This window comes from Martes martes, assembly GCF_963455335.1.
Source record: "Martes martes genome assembly, chromosome: 5".
Lineage (NCBI taxonomy): Eukaryota > Metazoa > Chordata > Mammalia > Carnivora > Mustelidae > Martes > Martes martes.
This window is the reverse complement of record NC_137892.1, coordinates 43,193,100-43,214,301: the sequence shown is the minus strand read 5'-3', so window position 1 is coordinate 43,214,301 and position 21,202 is coordinate 43,193,100. Positions and strand designations below refer to the sequence as shown.

At 34.6% G+C, this 21,202-nt stretch overlaps 1 long non-coding RNA gene across 1 annotated transcript in view; it reads left to right on the top strand.

Annotated features, from left to right (window-relative positions):
• The window catches only part of LOC308343151, a 387,811-nt gene that overhangs the window by 209,363 nt on the left and 157,246 nt on the right, over positions 1-21,202 (top strand). Inside the window, exon 4 of the long non-coding RNA XR_013966856.1 lies at positions 17,334-17,458. This is a non-coding gene — a long non-coding RNA (uncharacterized lncRNA). The remainder of the gene's footprint in view (positions 1-17,333; positions 17,459-21,202) is intronic.

The window sequence follows — 21,202 nt, the reverse complement described above, 5'->3', positions numbered from 1 at the left end:
AAATTAGTCTCTTGTAGGCAGCATATAGAGGAGTCTTGTTGGGTTTGTGTTTGTTTGTTTGTTTTGTTTTTTGACCCAGTCCAATACCCAATGTCTTTTGATTGGAGCATTTAGTTCATTTACATTCAGAGTGATTATTGATAGATATGAACTCAGTGCCATCTTATTACTTGTTTTGTCCTTGTTTCTGGAGATTTTCTCTGCTCTTCCTGGTGTTTGTTGCTTTTGGCCTTTCTTTCCCACTCAAAGAGCCCCACTTCATATTTCTTGCAAGACTAATTTATTGGTCATCACTCCTTTAGATTTGTTTGTCGGGGAAACTCCATTTCTGGATAGAGTATTTTTGGCTGCACACTTTTGCCATTCAGCACATTGAATACATCACAACTTTTTCTTCTGGCCTGCCACGTTTTTATGGAGACATTTGCTGCTAATCTTAATTTTCTTCCCTGATAAATTAGGGGTTTCATTTTCTTTGCTGCTTTTAGGATTTTTTTTCTTTATGTCTATATTTTGCAAATTGTGCTATGCTATGTCTTGGCGTTGGCCCCCTTTTGTAGATTTTGATGGGAGTACTCTGTGCCTCCTGGATTTAGATGTCTCTTTCTTCAGATTAGGAAGGTGTTTAGCTATAATTTCCTCAAATAAACCTTCTGCCCCCAGGGGCACCTGGGTGTCTCTGTTGGTCAAAGGTCTGCCTTCCATTGAGGTCATGATCCCTGGGGGTCCTGGGATCTAAGCTTGCATTGGACAGAGATGTCTGTTTCTCCCTCTCCCTCCCACTGATTGTGTGCTATCTGTCTCTCTTTCTCCTCTCTCTGTGATCATGGATCCCTCTACAGCACCCTTGATCCTTTTCTCACCTAAATCATATCTCTGCAGACTCTACCTTCCACAACGTGGCCTCTTTTCTTCCTCTAGTTGTGCAGTTTGTTCTCTCAGTCCTCAGATAGATTTCTTGGGTGTTTAGAATAATGATATTTATCTAGCAGTGTCCTCCTCCTACTATCTAGCATAGGGTCCTCCTACTACTCCACTATTTTAACTCCCCTTCCTTCCATATATACTTCTGCTCTTTGGAAGATACTATATGAGAAATAAAAAGACAAATTTGAGAGTTGGGGACTTGGAGAAATATTTACAAATTATTGGTCTGATTAAGAATTTTTATTCAGTTTATACATATTATAAACAATTCTTCAAAACTCAATTATAAGATAACAAAATACCCAAATATTTTTAAAGCACAAAGATTTGAATAGGCATTTTACCAAAGAAGATACATAAATGGCAAATAAGCATAGGAAAATATACTTAGTATCACAAGTTATTAGCAAAATACAAAGTACACAAAATTAACAATGGATACACCAATTACACACCAATTAGAATAACTTTAGCCAAAATATGAAGTTTTAGGGTAGGGGGTTAGGTGAGCCCGGTGGTGGGTTCTAAGGAGGGCATGTATTGCATGGAGCACTAGGTGTGGTATATAAACAATGAATCTTGGAACACAGAAAAAATAAAATAAAATTTTTAAAAAATATGAAGCTTAAGTAGTCATATAGAAGAAGTGGAACTCTAAAACCTGGTCATGACAATGTAAAATGTTATTATTACTTTGGAATCCCAGTTTCTTAAAATATAAATAGGCACCTCTCACATGATCCTGTCATTGCACTCTTGAGCATTTACCCAAGAGAAAAGAAAGTATGAGTCTACACAGAGGTGTCTATACAATGTACATAGCAGCTTTATTTGTAATAACCAAAATTGTTTATCTACAGGTTAATGGATAAGCAAACTGTCCTATGGCAAAATAGTGTTATGCTACTCAGCGATACACAAATGCACTATTGATATATAGTACAATATTGATGAGTCTCAAACTAATTATGCCGAGTGGAAAAGACCAGGCAAAAGAAAGCCTATACTGTATTATTTTAATTATATAGAGTTCTGGAAAATATAAACTAAACCATAGTGACAGAACACAGGTCAGTGGTGTCTCAGGCAGGGGGTTCTAGGAGTAGTCAAAAGGAGGCATGAGAGAGTGGCACAAGGAAAGTTTTGAAGGTGATGAATATGCTTAGTATCTTCATTATGGTGATGGTTTCATTGGTGTATACATATGTCAAAACATCAAATTGCACACTTTAAATATGTGCAGTTTTTGCATGCCAAGCATAGCTAAATTAAAGAATTAAGTTTAATTTTAAAATGCAGAAAGAAAAACCACCCTTTTCTGATTATTTGGCTGATTGAGAAACCAATAACTCAGTAGTCCAATCTACAGGATTTCACTTTTAAGAAATAATGACTATTTCAGAATGTTTTCTTCCCTCTACATTTTTCCCAGCATGTCACTTGTATTTAATTATTTTAATAGCTACAAATTTATCTGAAATTGCTTTGGAAAGTAAATAAATTGGTTTCAGAAGCAACCAGTGATTCATTATCAGGTTGTGACTTAGTAGCTGATAATTCTCTTAAAATTCTGGCTGAAATAGTGATGTCAAGTTATTAAAGTTTACACTTTTCAATGTTAACCTTTATAATCATTGTCTGAACTGTACCTTTGTCAAGTGCCATAACACCAGATATTTTTATTGTCTCAACCTATAAAACAAATAATCTGATGTGATGTCTGAAAATAGACTCTACTGGTTAACTGGGTTTTTTTTTTAAAGTTTTATTTATTTATTATTTATTAGAAAGAGAAAGAAAGTGGGGCAGGATGGGGGGAGCAGAGGGAGGGAGGGAATCTCAAGCAAACTCCTTGCTGAGCACAGAGCCCAAGGTGGGTCTCCATCTTATAACTCTGAGATCAGGACTTGGCTGAAATCAAGGGTTGGACACTTAACTAACAGACACCAGGTGCCCCAGGTTAACTGGTTTTTGTCTGGTCGCTTTCCCCAAGGACCTGTGTTATCTTATTTTTACTTGTTTAAGGAAGGGGGGGATGGATTATTTTGTTTGCCATCACTATTTTCTCTGTAAATCTTTTTCTAATCTTAACTAAGCCTTTTAGGGCCACCAAAATCTGCCATCTTTTAGCCATAACTTCCTCCTTGACTCAACTACATATGAAAATGCAGTTTGAATTTACTGCAAAAAGCATACACAGACAGGCAGGAAAAAATGTTATAAAGACTGCATGTGCTAAGAATATATCAGGGTTTTTAAGACTCCCAGATTTCTACTAATGTCTTAGAACAATTAATAATAGGTTTGTTGTGGTTGGGGGAAGAGCAAATTTATCGAACTTGATGTATTAAAATTAAGTCATTTTATTTTAGTTAATGCTTTATTTATTTATTTATTAAACTTTATTTTTTCAGTGTTCCAAGATTCATTGTTTATGCACCACACCCAGTGCTCCATGCAGTACGTGCCCTCCTGAATACCCACCACCAGGCTCACCCAACCCCCCACCCCACACCCCTCCAAAACCCTCAGTTTGTTTCTCAGAGTCCACAGTCTCTCATGGTTTGTCTCCCCCTCCAGATCCCCCCAACACCCTTCTCCTCTCCTTCTCCCAATGTCCTCTGTGTTATTCCTTATGCTCCACAAGTAAGTGAAACCATATGATAATTGACTCTCTCTGCTTGACTTATTTCACTCAGCATAATCTCCTCCAGTCCCATCCATGTTGATACAAAAGTTGGGTATTCATCCTTTCTGATGGAGGCATAATACTCCATTGTACATATGGACCATATCTTCTTTATCCATTTGCCTATTGAAGGGCATCTTGGCTCTTTCCACAATTTGGTGACTGTGGCCATTGCTGTTTTTGTTTGTTTGTTTGTTTTTTTAGAATAACAGCAACTAATAGAAGGCCCTTGCCTCTAAATGTTTATGTAAAAGAGAACTCGTGATGAATTCTCAAGAAATATAAAAGATATGCACGTATGTGACTATAACTTTATTCATTGTCTATCTGGAATCAGATGTTGTGTTGCCACTACAGAATTAGGGAAGGGATTATGATTAATTAGAAGGGGTACCTGTATACCACTTTATGAGCAGACCACCTGCCATGTCATGAATGCACACAGCAAGTGCTGAAGCAATTGGTGGACACTGCTAGATGTGTTTCCCTGAGTTGATATGAGTTGATATTTTGCCCAAATAAATGAGTAACTCTCTACCCTATTCAACTTCTTCTATTTGAGAGTTAAACATTTTAGAGACTTGGAAATACTGTGTGAAATGATTACAGTTAAAGCTGATACTTCAGTATTGGAACAGTTTTGTTTGCAAATGTGGCACACCATCATGATAAAGATCCTTCCATATGTGGAGACTGATGTGACAGATCCACAATCCTATACTTTCAGTGCTTTTGCATTAATTGGAACTGTTCCTAGGTCAACCCCAATCCTCTCTATTTAATCACCATCCTAATTAATTCTTCCTTAGTAGAGGTATCAACAAATGAAAAGCTGAATTGGACTGCAGGATTTACAATAGAAATTCTGTGAACCTGTCTGAAACTGTTGTGCAGCCTAAACTGAATGAATTGCTTTCCTAATTCTCAACTCTTTCTAGGTTATCACAACATTCAGGCACTGCCTTGGAGGTAACTTTTAGTTTTTCTTTTTTAACCTGTTGGCTAAGCTATTGGAATGACATACGAAATGAAATCTAAGTTCCCTATTAAATTGGATAACTTCAGTGATTTACTATGCAATTCTATATCAGGGACAACAATATAAACTGGAGAAAGAAGTGATATTTATTAGAATAATAACATTTATTTAACATTGATAGATCCCACAAGTAGTGATTTTGCCATACGTATGAATTAATCCATGCATAATAACTATTCCATTTACCCCATCTCTTATGACACTAGTTGGCAGAATCCTTACAATATAAAACTAATTCCTCCTGTGATTATTGTAATATTCGTCCTGCCTTATTTGTCCCATGTATACACCCTACTAAACACTCTCAAATCACAGCCTTTAATCATTTTGGAAATATTTAATTGTCCTGCTGCTGTATATTGGTTTAAGTTCCACTAAAAAAAGAAAATGTTGGCTTTTTGGCGTGGAATTTTCTATAATATATGTCAGACAAGTTCTTACTTTTTTTTTCTTAAAAGCATGAAAATATATGAATATAAACACTATGTAATAGCCTCACTGATGAATCTGACAAAGCTTAGTGACAGTTGATGTGAAGTTTCAAAAAGAATCTTGTGTGAATCACTGAAATTATTTTTGTCCATTATTCAAAAAGGCTTTTTCTGACCATCTTATCAAAAGAAGTTTTCTCAGTTTTATAGCATATTTCCTTATTTATTTGATTAACAGAAATTCTCACAATCTTTTTTCCTTAATAATGTATTTGCTTAGTTTATCTGTCTTCTCTTCTAGAAAAGGTATCATTCTCTCATAAATTCACACTATAAACCCAGTTCAAACTCTATAACTAGAACAATTTATCATTGGATGAATTACTAAATAATTCAAGTTTGTTTATAATCTCCCTTCATGTAAGTATCTTAGATTTAGTGATCATATATATAGTTTGGTTTCCATTCATTAGACTATTATTTATCTCATGATAAATGTCTTATTAAATCTGGGATGCCTGGGTGGCTCAGTCATTAAGCATCTGCCTTCGGCTCAGGTCATGATCCCAGGGTCCTGGGATCGAGTCCTGCATCAGGCTCCCTGCTCAGTGGGAAACCTTCTTCTCCCTCTCCCACTCCCCCTGCTTCTCTTCCCTCTCTCGCTTTGTCTCTCTCTGTCAAATAAATAAATAAAATCTTTTTTAAAAAGTCTTATTAAATTCATCTGGGTATGATTCCCATTTACATAGAGAAAAAGTGTCATTGAGATATTGGGTATTAGTTATGTAAATGTGATCAATGACAATGGTATTGAAAATTAACATAAAATAGAGAAATACATACAAAATTGCATATTTAAAGAAGTAATATTTTAATTGGAGTATATTTAATTAGATGATTTTCTAATTTCATAGGAGAAAAAAATAAAAGGTTACCTGGTAGGCCAGAACTTTCTGGCAAATGCAATATATAATTGTATTCTTAAACATCATACAACCCTTTCCTTGCCTCATTATTCATCTTCTTATTCTCCAAAAATTATCAGGAAAATGTCTTATCATTATGTAAAGATATTATGTGAAGTAATATTGAGGCAACCTATGCTTTTAGAGAGGAAATAGACTGTAAAGTATGGATTACTCAATAATATAAAAGTATAAAAAGAGATCCTGACTTATTTATAAAACCTGGAAAATTAGTATATTTTGGGTATATTTAACTATCCTTTTTTCATGTGATAGTCTGTTTTCTCTTCTCACAGACATCACAATTTCTCAAAAATTATCATCTTAATTAGTATCATTGGATAAAAGTTTTTGACAATGTATATTTTATGTATGAAATCCCATCTTCTTAAGCAAAATACCAGAGGATCCAGTCTTGCAATTGGTAGGTGATAAAGAGACCTAGACAAGTATCTGATATTATAAATAATAACATATCGCCAACCATACATTACTATAAAGAGAAATGGCATTGATTAGTCCCAATCTCTCTACCACACCACCAATATTATCTCCACTTCCATTCAAAATATAGGGTTGTTTTGAAAGGAATTGTCTTTAGAAATCCATCTTTTTTTTTTTTTTTTTAAGATTTTATTTACTCACTTGACAGACAGAGATCACAAGCAGGCAGAGAGGCAGGCAGAGAGAGAGAGGAAGGGAAGCAGGCTCCGTGCCGAGCAGGGAGCCCGACGCGGATCCCAGGACCCTGGGATCATGACCCTAGCCGAAGGCAGAGGCTTTAACCCACTGAGCCACCCAGGTGCCCCAGAAATCCATCTTTTTAATAAGAGAAAAGAACAAAAATGATTGCTAGATATAGAGGAGAAAGCCAAGTACAAGAAAATAGTCCAAATTGTCCAGACAATGGTCCAAAATAAAATATGGCATGATTTTGGGAACATGAGGAAAAATAATTTTCCATCTAGAACTCATTTTCATTGTATAACAGAGAAACTGTGTTATTGGAATCAGAGAGACAGAAATAATCCTAGTACATTCTTGGCTCTATAACAAAAAAAAAATTTACAAAGTTGTAACAAAGTATACCTCATTTACTAGTTTCTAACTTACAGAAGTTTTAGAGGTATTGTACCTCAAAAGTATAGTACTAAATGGGATAAATATTGGAAGGGGAAAATTATGATAGGATGGGCAGATAGAGGTAATGGAGGAGCTGCTAGGGTGGTCATATTACATGAAGAGAAGCCAAGGGATACTCTTTGGCTAATAAAACAAGAATTAGAAATTTAGATATGTACTATATATATACACACTATATAGTGTGTATGTATATATATAGGAAAAATATACCATATTTGACGTTGGGGAATGAAAATTCATGATGAAAGAATTTGTATGGACATAGCCCCTTCTTTGGTTCACTAAAGATAATAAATCAGTGACGTTTTACATTTGTGTATTATTTAGAGTTATAGAAGCTAAAATGAAAATTTTAAAATATAAAAACAGAAGTTATTCTTTCTAGAATTTAGATGAGAGTAAGCAGCAGACTCAGGGCAAGAAGAGTGTAACTAATTATACAACTTTCTGTAGGAACTAACTCAACCTAAATCCACACACAGTTATTTTTTAGAGTAGCATATTTAATTTGACAATAACTGAAATCTTCAGTGTTGGCATTAATATTAAATTTTATATTTTAAATTTTATTTACCTTCAATTAATTAAAATATAATGTATTATTGGTTTCAGAAGTACAGGCCTGTGATTCATTAGTCTTATATAATACCCAGTGCTCATTACATCACATGCCCTCCTTAATGTCCACCACCCAGTTACCCCATCCTTCCAACCCCTCCCTCCAGCAACCGTGTTTGTTTCCTGTGATAAGTCTCTTATGGTTTGTCTCCCTCTCTAGTTTCATCTTGTTTTATTTTTTCCTCTCTTCCCTATGATCCTGTTTTGTTTCTTACATTCTGCATATCAGTGAGATATTTGCCTTTCTCTGATTGACTTATTTCACTTCACATAATATCCTCTAGTTCCATCCATGTCATTGAAAACGTCAAGGTATCATTTATGATGGTTGTGTAATATTCTACTGTGTGTATATACCACATCTTCTTTATCCATTTATCTATTGATGAATATCTGGGTTCTTTCCATAGTTTGGCTATTGTGGACTTTGCTGCTATAAACATTGGGGTGCAGGTGCCCCTTCAGGTCACTCCATTTCTATTTGGGGGTAAATAATCAGTAGTGCAATTACAGACATAGGGTACCTCTATTTTCAACATTATGAGGAACTCCATACTATTTTCCAGAGTGGCTATACCAACTTGCATTTTCACCAACAGTGTAGGAGGGTTCCCCTTTCTCTGCATCCTTGCCAACATCTGTTTTTTCCTGACATTAATTTTAGCCATTCTGACTGGTGTGAGGTGGTTTCTCATTGCGGTTTTGATTTGCTTTTCTCTGATGCCAAGTGATGTTGAGCACTTTTTAATGTATCTGTTGGCCATTTGGATGTCTTCTTTGGAGAAATATCTATTCATGTCTTTTGCCCATTTTATGATTGGATTATTTGTTTTGGGATGTTGACTTTGATAAGTACTTTATAGATCTTGGATACTAGCCCTTTATCTGATATGTCGTTTGCAAATATCTTCTCCCATTCAGCCAATTGTCTTTTTGTTTTTTTAACTGTTTCCTTTTCCTGTGCAAAAGCTTTTTATCTTGATGAATGCCCAATAGTTCATTTTTTATTTTGTTTCTCTTGCCCTTGGAGATGTTTCCAGCAAGGAACTGCTGCAGCCAAAAGGTCAAAATATTGCTGTCTGCATTCTCCTCTAGGATTTTGATGGATTCCCCGTCTCAAATTTGGATCTTTCATCCATTTTGAGTCTATTTTTGTGTATAGTGTAAGGAAATGGTCCAGTTTTATTCTTCCGCATGTGGCATCCAATTTTCCCAACACCATTTGTTGAAAAGACTCTCTTTTTTCCTTTGGATCTTCTTTCCTGCTTTGTTGAAGATTAGTTGACCATAGAGTTGGCGGTCCATTTCTGGGTTCTTTTTTCTGTTCCATTGATCTATGTGTCTATTTTTGTGCCAGTACCATACTGTTTTAATGATTACAGCTTTGTAATAGAGTTTGAAGTCCGGCATTGTGATGCCACCAGTTTTGGTTTTCTTTTTCAGTATCCCTTTGCTTGTTCAGGAGCTTTTCTGGTTTCATATAAATTTTAGGATTATTTGTTACAGCTCTGTGAGAAAAGCTGATGGTATTTTAATAGAGATTGCATTGAATGTGTAGATTGCTCTAAGTAGCATAGACATTTTAACAATATCTGTTCTTCTAATCCATGAGCATGGTACGTTTTCCATTTCTTTGTGTCTTCCTCAATTTTTTTCATGAATTTTCTATAGTTTTCTGAGTACAGATCCTTTGCCTCTTTGGTAAGGTTTACTCCTAGATATCTTACAGTTCTGGGTACAATTGTAAATTGCATCAACTCCTTATTCCCCCTCTCTTTTTTAAAAAATCTCATTTTATTTTGTAAGTATGCAGCAGATTTCAGTGCATTGATTTTATATCATTCCACTTTGCTAAATTCCTGTGTGAGTTCTAGCAATTTTGGGGTGGAGTCTTTTGTGATTTCCACATAGAGTTTCATGTTATGTGCAAAGAAAGAGAGTTTGACTTCTTCTTTGATGATTCAGATGCCTTTTATTTCTTTTTGTTGTCTGATTACTGAAGCTAGGACTTCTAGTACTATGTTGAACAGCAGTGGTGATAATGGACATCCCTGTTTTGTTCCTGACCTTAGGGGAAAAGCTCTCAGTTTTTCCCCATTGAAAATGATTTTCACTGTGAGATTTTCATATATGGCTTTTATGATATTGGGGTGTGTTCCCTCTATCCCTATACTGTAAAGGGTTTTAAACAAGAAAGGATGAAGTACTATGCCAAATACCTTTTAAGCATCTATTGAGAAGATCATATGGTTCTTGTCCCTTCTGTTATTTATGTAGTGTATCACATTGATTGATTTGTGGATGTTAAACCAACCTTGAATCCCAGGAATAAATCCCACTTGGTCATGATGAACAATCCTTTTAATGTACTCTTGGATCCTATTGACTAGTATCATAGTGAGAATTTTTGCATCGATGTTCTTCAGGGATATTGATCTATAATTCCCCTTTTTCTAGGGTCTTTGTCTGGTTTTGGGTTCAAGGTAATGCTGGCCTCACAGAAAGAATTTGGAAATATTCCTTCCACTTGTGTTTTTTGGAACAGCTTCAGAAGAATAGGTATTTCTTTTTTAAATGTTTGGTAGAAATCCCTTGGGAAGGCATCTGGCCCTGGACTCTTGTTTGTTTGGAGATTTTTGGTTACTGTTTCAATTTTCTTGCTAGTTATGGGTCTGTTCAGGTTTTCTATTTCTTTTCTTTTGGTAGTGTATATGTCTCTAGGAATGCATTCATTTCTTCCATATTGGATAATTTGTTGGCATATAATTTTTCATAATATATTCTTATAATTATTTGTTTTTCTTTGGTGTTGGTTGTAATCTTTCCTCTTTCATTCATGATTTTATTATTTAGGTCCTTTCTTTTCTCTTTTTGATAAGTCTAACCAGGGATTTATTGATCTTACTAATGCTTCCAAAGAAACAGCTCCTATTTTCTACTGTTCTTCTGCTTTCTATTCCATTGATTTCTTCTCTAATCTTTATTATTTCTCTTCTCCTGCTGGATTTAGGCTTTCTTTGCTGTTCTTTCTCCACCTCCTTTAGGTGTGAAGTTATGTTGTTTGTGTATTTGAAACCTTTCTTGTTTCTTGAGAAAGAAAGATATATATATATATATATATATATATATATATATATAATCTCCTATATACTTAGGACAACATTTGTTGCATCCCAAAGATTTTGAAGTTTCCATGAATTTTTAAAATTCTTCTTTAATTTCCTAGTTGACCCACTCATTCTTTAGTAGGATGCTCTTTAGTCTCCACGTATTTGAGTTCTTTCCAAATTTCCTCTTGTGACTTGAGTTCCAGTCTCAAAGCACTGTGTTCTGAAAATCCGCTGGGAATGATCCCAATCTTATGGTACAGTTGAGACCTGATTTGTGACCCAGGATGTGATTTGTTCTGGAGAGTGTTCCATGTGCACTGGAGAAAAATGTGCATTCTGTTGATTTAGGATAGAATGTTCTGAATATATCTGTGAAGTCCATCTGGTACAGTGTATCATTCAAAGCCTTTATTTTCTTGTTGATCTTCTATCTGTGAAGTCCATCTGGTACAGTGTATCATTAAAAGCCTTTATTTTCTTGTTGATCTTCTGCTGAGATGATCTGTCCATTGCAGTGAGGGGGGTGTTAATGTCCCCTACTAATATTGTATTATTATTGATCTGTTTCCTTGATTTTGTTATTAATTGGCTTATATAATTGGCTGCTCCCATGTTAGAGGCATAGATATTTAAAATTGTTAGATCTTCTTGTTGGGTAGACCCTTTAATTATGACATAGTGTCCTTCCTCATCTCTTATTCTAGTCTTTGGTTTAAAATCTAATCTGTCTGATATAAGGATTGCCACCCCAGATATCTTTTGATGTCCATTACCATGATAAATGGTTTTCCATTTATCCCCTCGCTTTCAATGTGGAGGAGTCTTTGGATCTAAAATGAATCTCTTGCAGAAAGCATATTGATGGGTCTTGCTTCTTATCCAATCTGATATCCTATATCTTTTGACTAGGGCACTTAGCCCATTTACATTCAGAATAACTATTGAAAGCTTTGAATTTAATGCCATTGTATAACCTGACTGTTACCTTATATAGTCTCTGTTCCTTTCTGGTCTATGTTACTTGTGGGCTATCTTTGCTTAGAAGATTCTTTTAGTATTTCTTGTAGGGGTGTTTGGTGATCACAAGTTCTTAAAAGTTCTGTTTGTCCTGGAAGCTTTTTATTTCTCCTTTTATTTTGAATGATATCCTAGCTGGATAAAATATTTTTGGCTGCATGTTTTTCTCATTTAGCACTCTGAATGTATCATGCCAGTCCTTTCTGGCCTGCCAGATCTCTGTGGATAGGTCTGCTGCCAATATAATGTTTCTATCCTTTTAGGTTACTAGCCTCTTGTCCTGAGCTGCTTTCCAGATTTTCTCTTTGTCTCTGAGATTTGTAAGTTCCACTAGTATATGTTGAGATGTTGACCTATTTTTACTGATTTTGAAGGAGGATTCTCTGTGCTGCCTGGACTTTAATTCCTGTTCCCTTCCCCTGAATAGGGAAGTTCTCTGCTATAATTTGCTTCAATATACCTCTACCCTTTTCTCTCTTTCCTCCTCTTCTGGGATCCCAATTATTCTAATATTATTTTACTTTATGATATCACTTATCTCTTGAATTTTCCCCTTGTGATCCAGTTGTTTATCTCTCTTTTTCTCAGCTTTTTATTCTCCATCATTTGGTCTTCTATATCACCAATTCTCTCTTCTGCCTAGTTTATCCTAGCAGTTAGAGCCTCCAGTTTTGATTGTATCTCATTAATAGCATTTTTTTTCTCTCAACTTGATTAGACTTTTGTTCATTTATTTCCCCAGAAAGGGATTGTCTAGTGTCTTCTATGCTTTTTTCAAGCCTAGCTAGTGTGTTTATAATCATTATTCTGAACTCTATTTTCCAACATCTTACTTATGTCCGTCCTGATTAGGTCCCCGGCAGTCAGTACTGCCTCTTATTTCTTTTCTGAGGTGAGTTTTTCTGTCTTGTCATTCTGTTCAAAGATTAGATGAACAAGAGAACAATATACTAAAATGGCAACAACAACCTTAGAGAGATATACACTAAACAAATCAGATGAGACCCAAAACTGGAGGAAAAAATGAAAACAAAACAAAACAAAACAAAACAAAACAAAAAAACCCAAAATACAAAGTGAGAATATAATCGGGCAGGTGAGCAGAATAGAGCAATGCCCTGGATTCCATGTGTATTTTGGTCTGTTTTTTAGAAAACTAGAAATTGTAAAGAAAGAAAAACTTACATAAAGTTAAATACAATGACAGTATAGAATATAACTGTAAAAATGGAAATTAAAGACAAGAAAAACCAAAAGAGAAAAAAAATAAGAAAGAAAAAGAAACAACAACAAAAAGAAAGGGATATGAACAAATAGGTGAACAGAACAGAGCAATACACTATCTCCTGAGTGTATTTTGGTCAGTTTGTTAGAAGAAACTAAATCTCAAAATTGTAAAGAAAGAAAAACTTATATATACAAAAAATAAAATTAAATGCATTGAAAGGATAGAATGTAACTCTAAAGATGAAAATTTCAAAAGACTTTAACGAAAAAAAAAAAAAACAAGAAAGGCAGGAAAGAAAGGAAGAGGAAAAAGGAAAAAAAAGAAAACAACAGCAACAACAAAAAGAGAACATGATCTGAGATGCCTGGGTGGCTCAGTCATTAAGTGTCTACCTTCAGCTTCATAATCCCAGGGTCCGGGGATTAAGCCCCACATCAGGCTCCCTGCTCCATGGAGAGCCTGCTTCTCCCTCTCCCACTCCCCCTGCTTGTGTTGTTTCTCTGTCATATAAATAAATAAAATATTTTTAAAAAAGAAAGAGAACATGATCAGACAGGTGAATAGAACAGAGCCATACACTAGATTTGGGGTATATTTTGGTCTGTTTGAAGAAACTTCATCTGAAAATTATAAAGAAAAACTTATCTTTATGTAAGAATAAGATTAAATACAGTGAAGGGATAGAGTGTAACTGTAAAAATGAAAGTTTAAAAAAAGATTTAAAAAGGGAGTTGATAAAATAAGAAATTGGTTGAAAAAGGAAAGAAAAAAATAATTAAAGTTGAAAGACTAAGGAACCATAGGGAAAAAGCCATGAATTCTATGTGCTGTTTTCCCCTAGTGCTGGAGTTCTTCATTTCTCATTGATCAGTAAACTAGGTCTTGGCCTGATGTTTTTGCTGACCTTCTGGGGGAGGAGCCTGGTGCATTGATTCTCAAGTGTATTTGCCCCCAAGCAGAATTGTACCATCCTTGCCAGAGGGCCAGGCTAAGTAATCTGCCCTGGTTTGGTCCATGTGGATTTTGTTCCCCAAAGGCTTCCCCTGCAGCTTTGGGGCATAAGTATGAAAATGGTGGCTTCCCAAACTCTAGAACTGGAGCTGAAATCTTGGGGGCCCAATCCTTAGTGAGCCTTCAGAAAAAAAATTATCAATCATTCCTTTCTCCTTGGTCTCCAGGTAAACTCTGTGCTCACTTGGCCTGTGACAAAGCATTTCTATCTCCGGCACATGCCCCTCTTTCAAATCTCTAATTCCTGCAGATTCCTATGGTGCATTCCTGTGCCACTCTTCACAAGGGCCGAAGGGGGTTCTCACTGGTTCTGCCAGTTGTTCAGCCCTGCTCAAAGAGCAGTCACCCCACTGTGCCATGGATCATGATTTATGTCAACCCCAACCTGAGAGCCCAGGTTGGGCTCACTCCTGGGCTCACTCTTTGCAGCCTGCTTTCTTGCTCTGATACCTGGGAGCTCTGCTCCACTCAGGCACCCCTGGTCTTCCTGTGACCCTGAGACCACACTGTCCCACCTAGGATTCTGCCCCTGCTTAGCTGCCAGAGCAACATGCCTCACCAGAGCAGATGTCTAAAAGTTCTCATGTTGTGCTCTGCTGCTATATCACTTGCTGGTATTGTGCTATTGGAGACTATCTTCCCCAAGCCTATCTTCCCCTATATCACCTTGGATTCACTTCTCTGTAGCTCCTGCCTTGCAGAAAGTGGTCACTTTTCTGTTCACAGAGTTGTAGCTATTCTTTTTTTAGATCTCTAGCTGACTTCGTTGATATTCAGAATGACTTGATAGCTATCTAGCTGAATTCCTAGGACCAGATGAAATTAAGGTCTCCTACTCCTCCACCATCTTGAACTCTCTCTAATATTGAATTTTAAAACTGCAATTAAGAATAATTGAGGCTTTAGGATGCAAATGCTAAAATAACAAATGATATTAACCACTGATAAAATGTTTGTAGCCATTCATCATTCTTTAGTGAAAATGTTTTTTCACCTCCATTTTTTTCTTCCTTTTTTAAATTCAGCAAGATGCTTTTATGAATTTACATAAAATTAATACCAAATACAACTAGGAAAAATCACATTTTATCAATAACATGGAAAAATATAAATTTCTTGATCATACCCTGTGGTCCACAGTCATAACTAAAACTGGCAATTTTGCTGGAATGAATAAGGTTATTGCAAATTTAATATTGTTTTTCAAAACTTTTGTTGGTAGTTTAATAGATGTCATAAAAACTTCATCATGATTTTCTTCCATTAGTACTACTATATCTATCAACACACAAACACACACACATTCCCTTATTTCCTAAGGGTTAGTTATGTGTGGAACATTTTTTTGGGGGGGTTGTTTTTAATATTGTATGTTTTAACGTAGCTCTATTACTCTATTATATAATTAAATTTTTATTTTGAATTTCCTGTAGACTCACATTCTGTTTAAGAAAAAATATAGAGTTCTTGTGTACTATTTATACAATTTCCTCCTGTGGTAAGATCTTGCAAAATTATAGTGTAATATCACAACCAGGATATTGATAAATCATATTGCTTACCAATAAGCAATAAAAGCAAAGTCTTATTTGAGATAGTGCCAGTTTTAGCTGTACTTGTGTGTGTACTTAGCTCAAAAATCACATATGTAATTTGGGGTAAATACTAATAAAACTCTGTTTTTTCTAAGTCTAATAGTACTTTATGTGATTATCAACATATATAAAATTGCACTAATTGCATCACAATTAAACATGGTTTACTCTTCGTTGAACACCTACACAATGTGAAACACTGAAAACAAATTTTTATTTTTTTATTTAATCTATTTGACATATAACATTATGTAAATTTATGGATTGCAATATGTTAACTTCATACATTTATAAAATGTGATTGTCATTGTAGCCATATTTAGTACCTCTCTCACATTACATAATTATCTTTGCTTAAATATCTTTTAAAATTTAATCCACATCAGATATGACCCATTGTGTATAAAAAACTGCAGAATTATGATTCTAAGTTTTTATCCTTTTAATTGTATCTATCTTATTATGATAGTTATTTTAATTAAAATAAATTTGGAAGAAAAATTCTCTCTTCAAAAGAAGGTACAATAATTTTTTATGTAAAATTCAAAGTTTAAGTAGTAGTGTCAAATACAAATGAAAATCCTTAATATAATTTTAAGTAAATCTTTCCAGCAAAAGAGGCTTCACAATAAACTAATACTGCTTTCAGGGAAACCAAGATAAAATTGAATTTTTGAAAATTTGATGAAATATACTGTATTAGTGTGAGAGTTACTGTAAAAAATTACCACAAATTTGATGGTTTAAAACAATAGAAAAATTTTTCTCATAGTTTTGGAGGCTAGAATCCAAAAAAAAAAAAAAAAAAAAAAAGTCAGCAGCATCATGTTCCCTCTGGAGGCTCTAGGAAAGAATCCTCCTTTGCTTCAAAAAAACCTACTTCCAAATAAGTCACATTCTTAGGTCCCAAGTGAACATGAATTTTAGAGGGATACTAGTCAGCACACTAAATACACTGAAGAAAGATAATTCTAATGAATGGAGTTATGTTTTTACTCATATTTAGTCAGCTGGAATTGTGAGACTAGAGGTGGCTTTCAAACCACATGGAGTTAGGGGCACCAACCCCCCCTACACAGTCAAGAATCCGCATATAATTTTTTGACTCCCCAAAAACCTAACTGCTAGTATCCTACTTGTTGACTGGCAGCCTTACCAATAACATAAACAATTAGTTAACACATATTTTGTATGATATATGTAATATATACTCTATTCTCACAATAAGGTAAGTTAGAGAAGAAGTTATTAAAAATCAAAAGAAAAATAACTTGTAGTACTATATTGTTTAAAAATCCTCATATAAGTGAACCTGTGGTTTTCAAATCTGTATTGCTCAGGGATCAATTGTATGACTATTTGTGTATGGTAGATATAATCAGAGTTCATCCCCATCTGCATCTCCTTTTGGGCTCACAAAGAAAAGTAAATTATCTAACTTTTTCAGTAAGATAGAGAGCATTGTAACTTACTTGTTCTTGTCATAGTGGTGCAAGCAACATGACATACCTTTACTTCTAGGCTAAATCATTTATGAGACTCTCTCTCTTTCCCTGGTAGAGTGACCAGAGACACCTCATCTTTCCAGATAATGGATTAACATAAAAGCAAAAACACCTTTTATTGTCCTGGATCCTTCATGATATTGTGGAGCTGAATCAACCAAACATGCATTGGATATTTGGGTGAGTGAAAAACAATGACTTTGTAGAATTAACCTAATAAGATTTTTTTTTTTCTATAACATAGTCTTTCCTACCATAAACAATATTTCCTTTCTAGACACTTCCTGTTTCAGGCTCCCATTCACTCATTATTAGTCAAATATCCGGTATCAAATTATCTTTTTCATCTGCTTTTTGGTAGCATGACCAACAAAATCTCAACTGCTCTATATTACCAAAAATATAATTTTAAATTATATTCAATTTGATAAATAAATCTTAGGTAAATAAGTAAATCCGCAAACTTCTTGCTTCAAGGAGCAAACATCCTCTCTCACACTTGTTAGTTCTTTCAAGGTGTTCTACTTGAAAGTGTAAAACAATTTAAATTATATTTATATCAGTGTAAACATATGTAAACATCTCAAGAAATTAAAATGATTGCATATTCTGTTTTTATTTCCAGATACTCTATAATTTTATAGTAGTGAGTTTATAATAAAAAGGGTTGTGGACCATAAGAAAGTGTGCTAAAATGTTTTATTAGTTGGTTTACAAAGTGACTCCTTTTTAGACAATACTATTTCCATGAAGCTATATAAGTGAGTTCATGTTATAAAACATTCTGTAGTCCTTGATATGAAGAATTTGCAGGGGATATGAATTATAAATAGATTCCTAGGCAGAAATATATAACAATAACATAAAAATTACAAGTCAATTACCTGCAGAAATAAAAAAACAATTATGTTTGACAATTTAGGAATATAAATGTAAGAAATATACACTTGTTTTCAATTTAGACTCTCATAACAGAGGAGACCCAATTACAGTGTGTTCCAAATTAGAAGGCTAATTAGATGCTCAAAACTGGCATCTTTGTGGTACAAAGCATTATATTTATCTCACCATTTTACTTTCAAGAGAGCATGTTTTAATTTATAGTCTTATGTGGTATATACATACCACGTGTGTGTGTGTCTGTGTGCGTGTGTGTGCAAGTGTATGCACCCATATTGTTTCCAAATAATTTTTTCACTTCTTTTGAACTATGTTTTTTTGGGTCAGAGTCAAGCAAACAAAGTGATACTGGGCTTCAGAGAAGTACTAAATGATAAAAGGTATGCAAGAGAAAAAAACTGTCATCTGGTTCCTAAAACAATTTTTCAGATGTGTAGAAACACCAGTTATCACTTCATTTACATCACAATTATATTTAATGTTTTTCCCCCAAGAGTACTTTACATTTGATCACAGCATTCTTTTGTGTACCACAAAAAATTCACTGGGTAATTAAAATTATGAAATGAAAGAAAAGAATGAAGGAGAATGCATCTGCCAGTACAGGGAGTAGAAGGGGATACAATGAGCAGAAGGATATTTCAATCTACCAATGCTTACTAATCCTCCTTTTGACCACATTGCTAATATGGGAATTATTAGTGCTGGGAAAGTATATCTAATAGGATATTAAAACCTAGAGACTCAGTTCATGACCATAAGGAATTATAAATCCAATTGGACAGAGTTTGAATCAACATGAATATCAGCTAATAAATACAAAGCAGTAAGTGAATAAAGGGCCAATGAACTCTGGCCGTTCAGAGTTCAGAAAAGTTTTGAGTGATGAGAATTAATGTAGGTGTAGTTGAATTTACTAATTTATTATTTTTCTGATAAATTTATGATAAGTGTACTCTTCATAAATAAAATAATAAATTTGTGTGTTACATATAATCCCTTTTGAGCAAATATATTTGATGCATATGTATGCATCATCATATATGAAGCAAGAATAGATCATATTTTCATTAATATAGATTTACCTTTCATGGCATAACAAAGAATGGTTGTGAAAATAAAATGATTCTCATTTATACTTAAACATCTGTATACTCATTTGTGAGGCAATGAATTAATCATTCAACCTATATTAGATCACCTAATATATCCAAGACTGAATCAGAGAAAGTGTCAGGGATTTTCATTTTGATAACTAAGGTGGTCATTTTTTTAGACAACTGAAATCTTGACAGAAACAAAATTCAATATGTCATTCTCAAAAACAACAACAGTAACTACTAACATTAGAAGGGGGAAGAAGAAAAACTATTGAATTAGAAAGATCCCAGTTATTCATGTTTTTTAATCATAGAGCCTATATATATTTATCTATTTTTATATATATTTATCTATATATATATAGATATTTAGATATTAAAAGTAATGTCAAAATCAGGGGCACCTGGCTGGCTCAGTCAGTGGAATATGTCACTCTTGATCCTGGGATTGTGAGTTTGAGCCCCACATTGGGTTTAGAGATGACATACATACATACATACGTACATATTTGAAAACTAATGTTGGGACGCCTGGGTGGCTCAGTTGGTTAAGCCGCTGCCCTCGGCTCGGGTCGTGGTCCCGGGGTCCTGGGATCGAGTCCCACATTGGGGGGGTCCTTGCTCAGCGGGGAGTCCACTTCTCCCTCTGCCTCTGCCTGTCTCTCTGCCTGCTTGTGCTCTCTCTTTCTCTGACAAATAAATAAATAAAATTTAACAAAACAAAAAACTAATGTCAAAATCCATACTGCTAATTTTTTTTTTCATTTCCTGTCAAGTCAACACGAATGACAAAGAAGTAGCTTGATTTTATAACATGCTATTTCTGGGACATGTGTTGAGATTAATAAAGATTAAAAATCTTTCCTAATTTTTCTACTTTTAAAATAATAGCATATGATGAGAACTCTGAAACTTTGCAATATCCTAAAGTGACTTATGAATTAATAAAGACTATGGTGTATATTCAGCACATCTTTAGTGATCATCTTTCCCCCTTGAAAACTGATACTTCATTTGTGTAACTGTATTAAGCACAACACTTCTAGTCACATAGCAGGAAGCACAACTCATATTCAGTACTAAATCAGAACTTCTAAACTGTTTTCATTGTGTATAGGGCTGTTAAGAGATGTTGTTTATAAAAAAAAAATCTTATCAAGTTGGGAATGTTGAGTTAAACATGTTTCTTTATTATAAGAATTCCTGTGACCTTAACAGGCAAATATTTATGATGAATTATAAGGGAAAACAGCATAGGTAAAATATTTTCTAATGCTGTTTGACTATGGATAATTTTTTTTTATAATATAGCAGTTACTGTATGACCAAACCAGGGTTCCATTTCCAAAACACTTCCCTAAGCTATAACCAGAATTTATCAATGAATTTTTGTCTCTTGCTTACTTCTCTATCTACTATAGACCAAACTCAGTCAGTCTTTCATGTTATACTTCCTTCTTATTTCATTGCCGTTCACCTTAACTACTGCCATTTGGCTTCTCACAGTTTATTCTTCCATTCTCACTCTAATCTAGTCTGTCCTTCATGCTGCAATGATCATGTGCTTTCCTTAGCAAAGATTGCTCAGGTGCCTCTGCAACTACTACTTGTCCTTGTAGAACTAGTTTATATGTCATATGCATGGAGCCTTCTGCAATACTCCTACTGAGAACAGTTTAGCTATTATTCCAATTGCTCCATGAGCCTATTACTAAAAGGATCACATCTGTCTAATTTTGCAGCACGTATATCCATTTTGACTAAAAATTTTTGAAAAAAAAATTTTTAAAGATTTTATTTATTCATTTGACACAGAGAAAGAGATCACAAGTAGGCAGAGAGGCAGGCAGAGAGAGAGGCAGACGCAGGCTCCCCACTGAACAGAGAGCCCAATGTGGGCCTTGATTCCAGGACCCTGAGATCA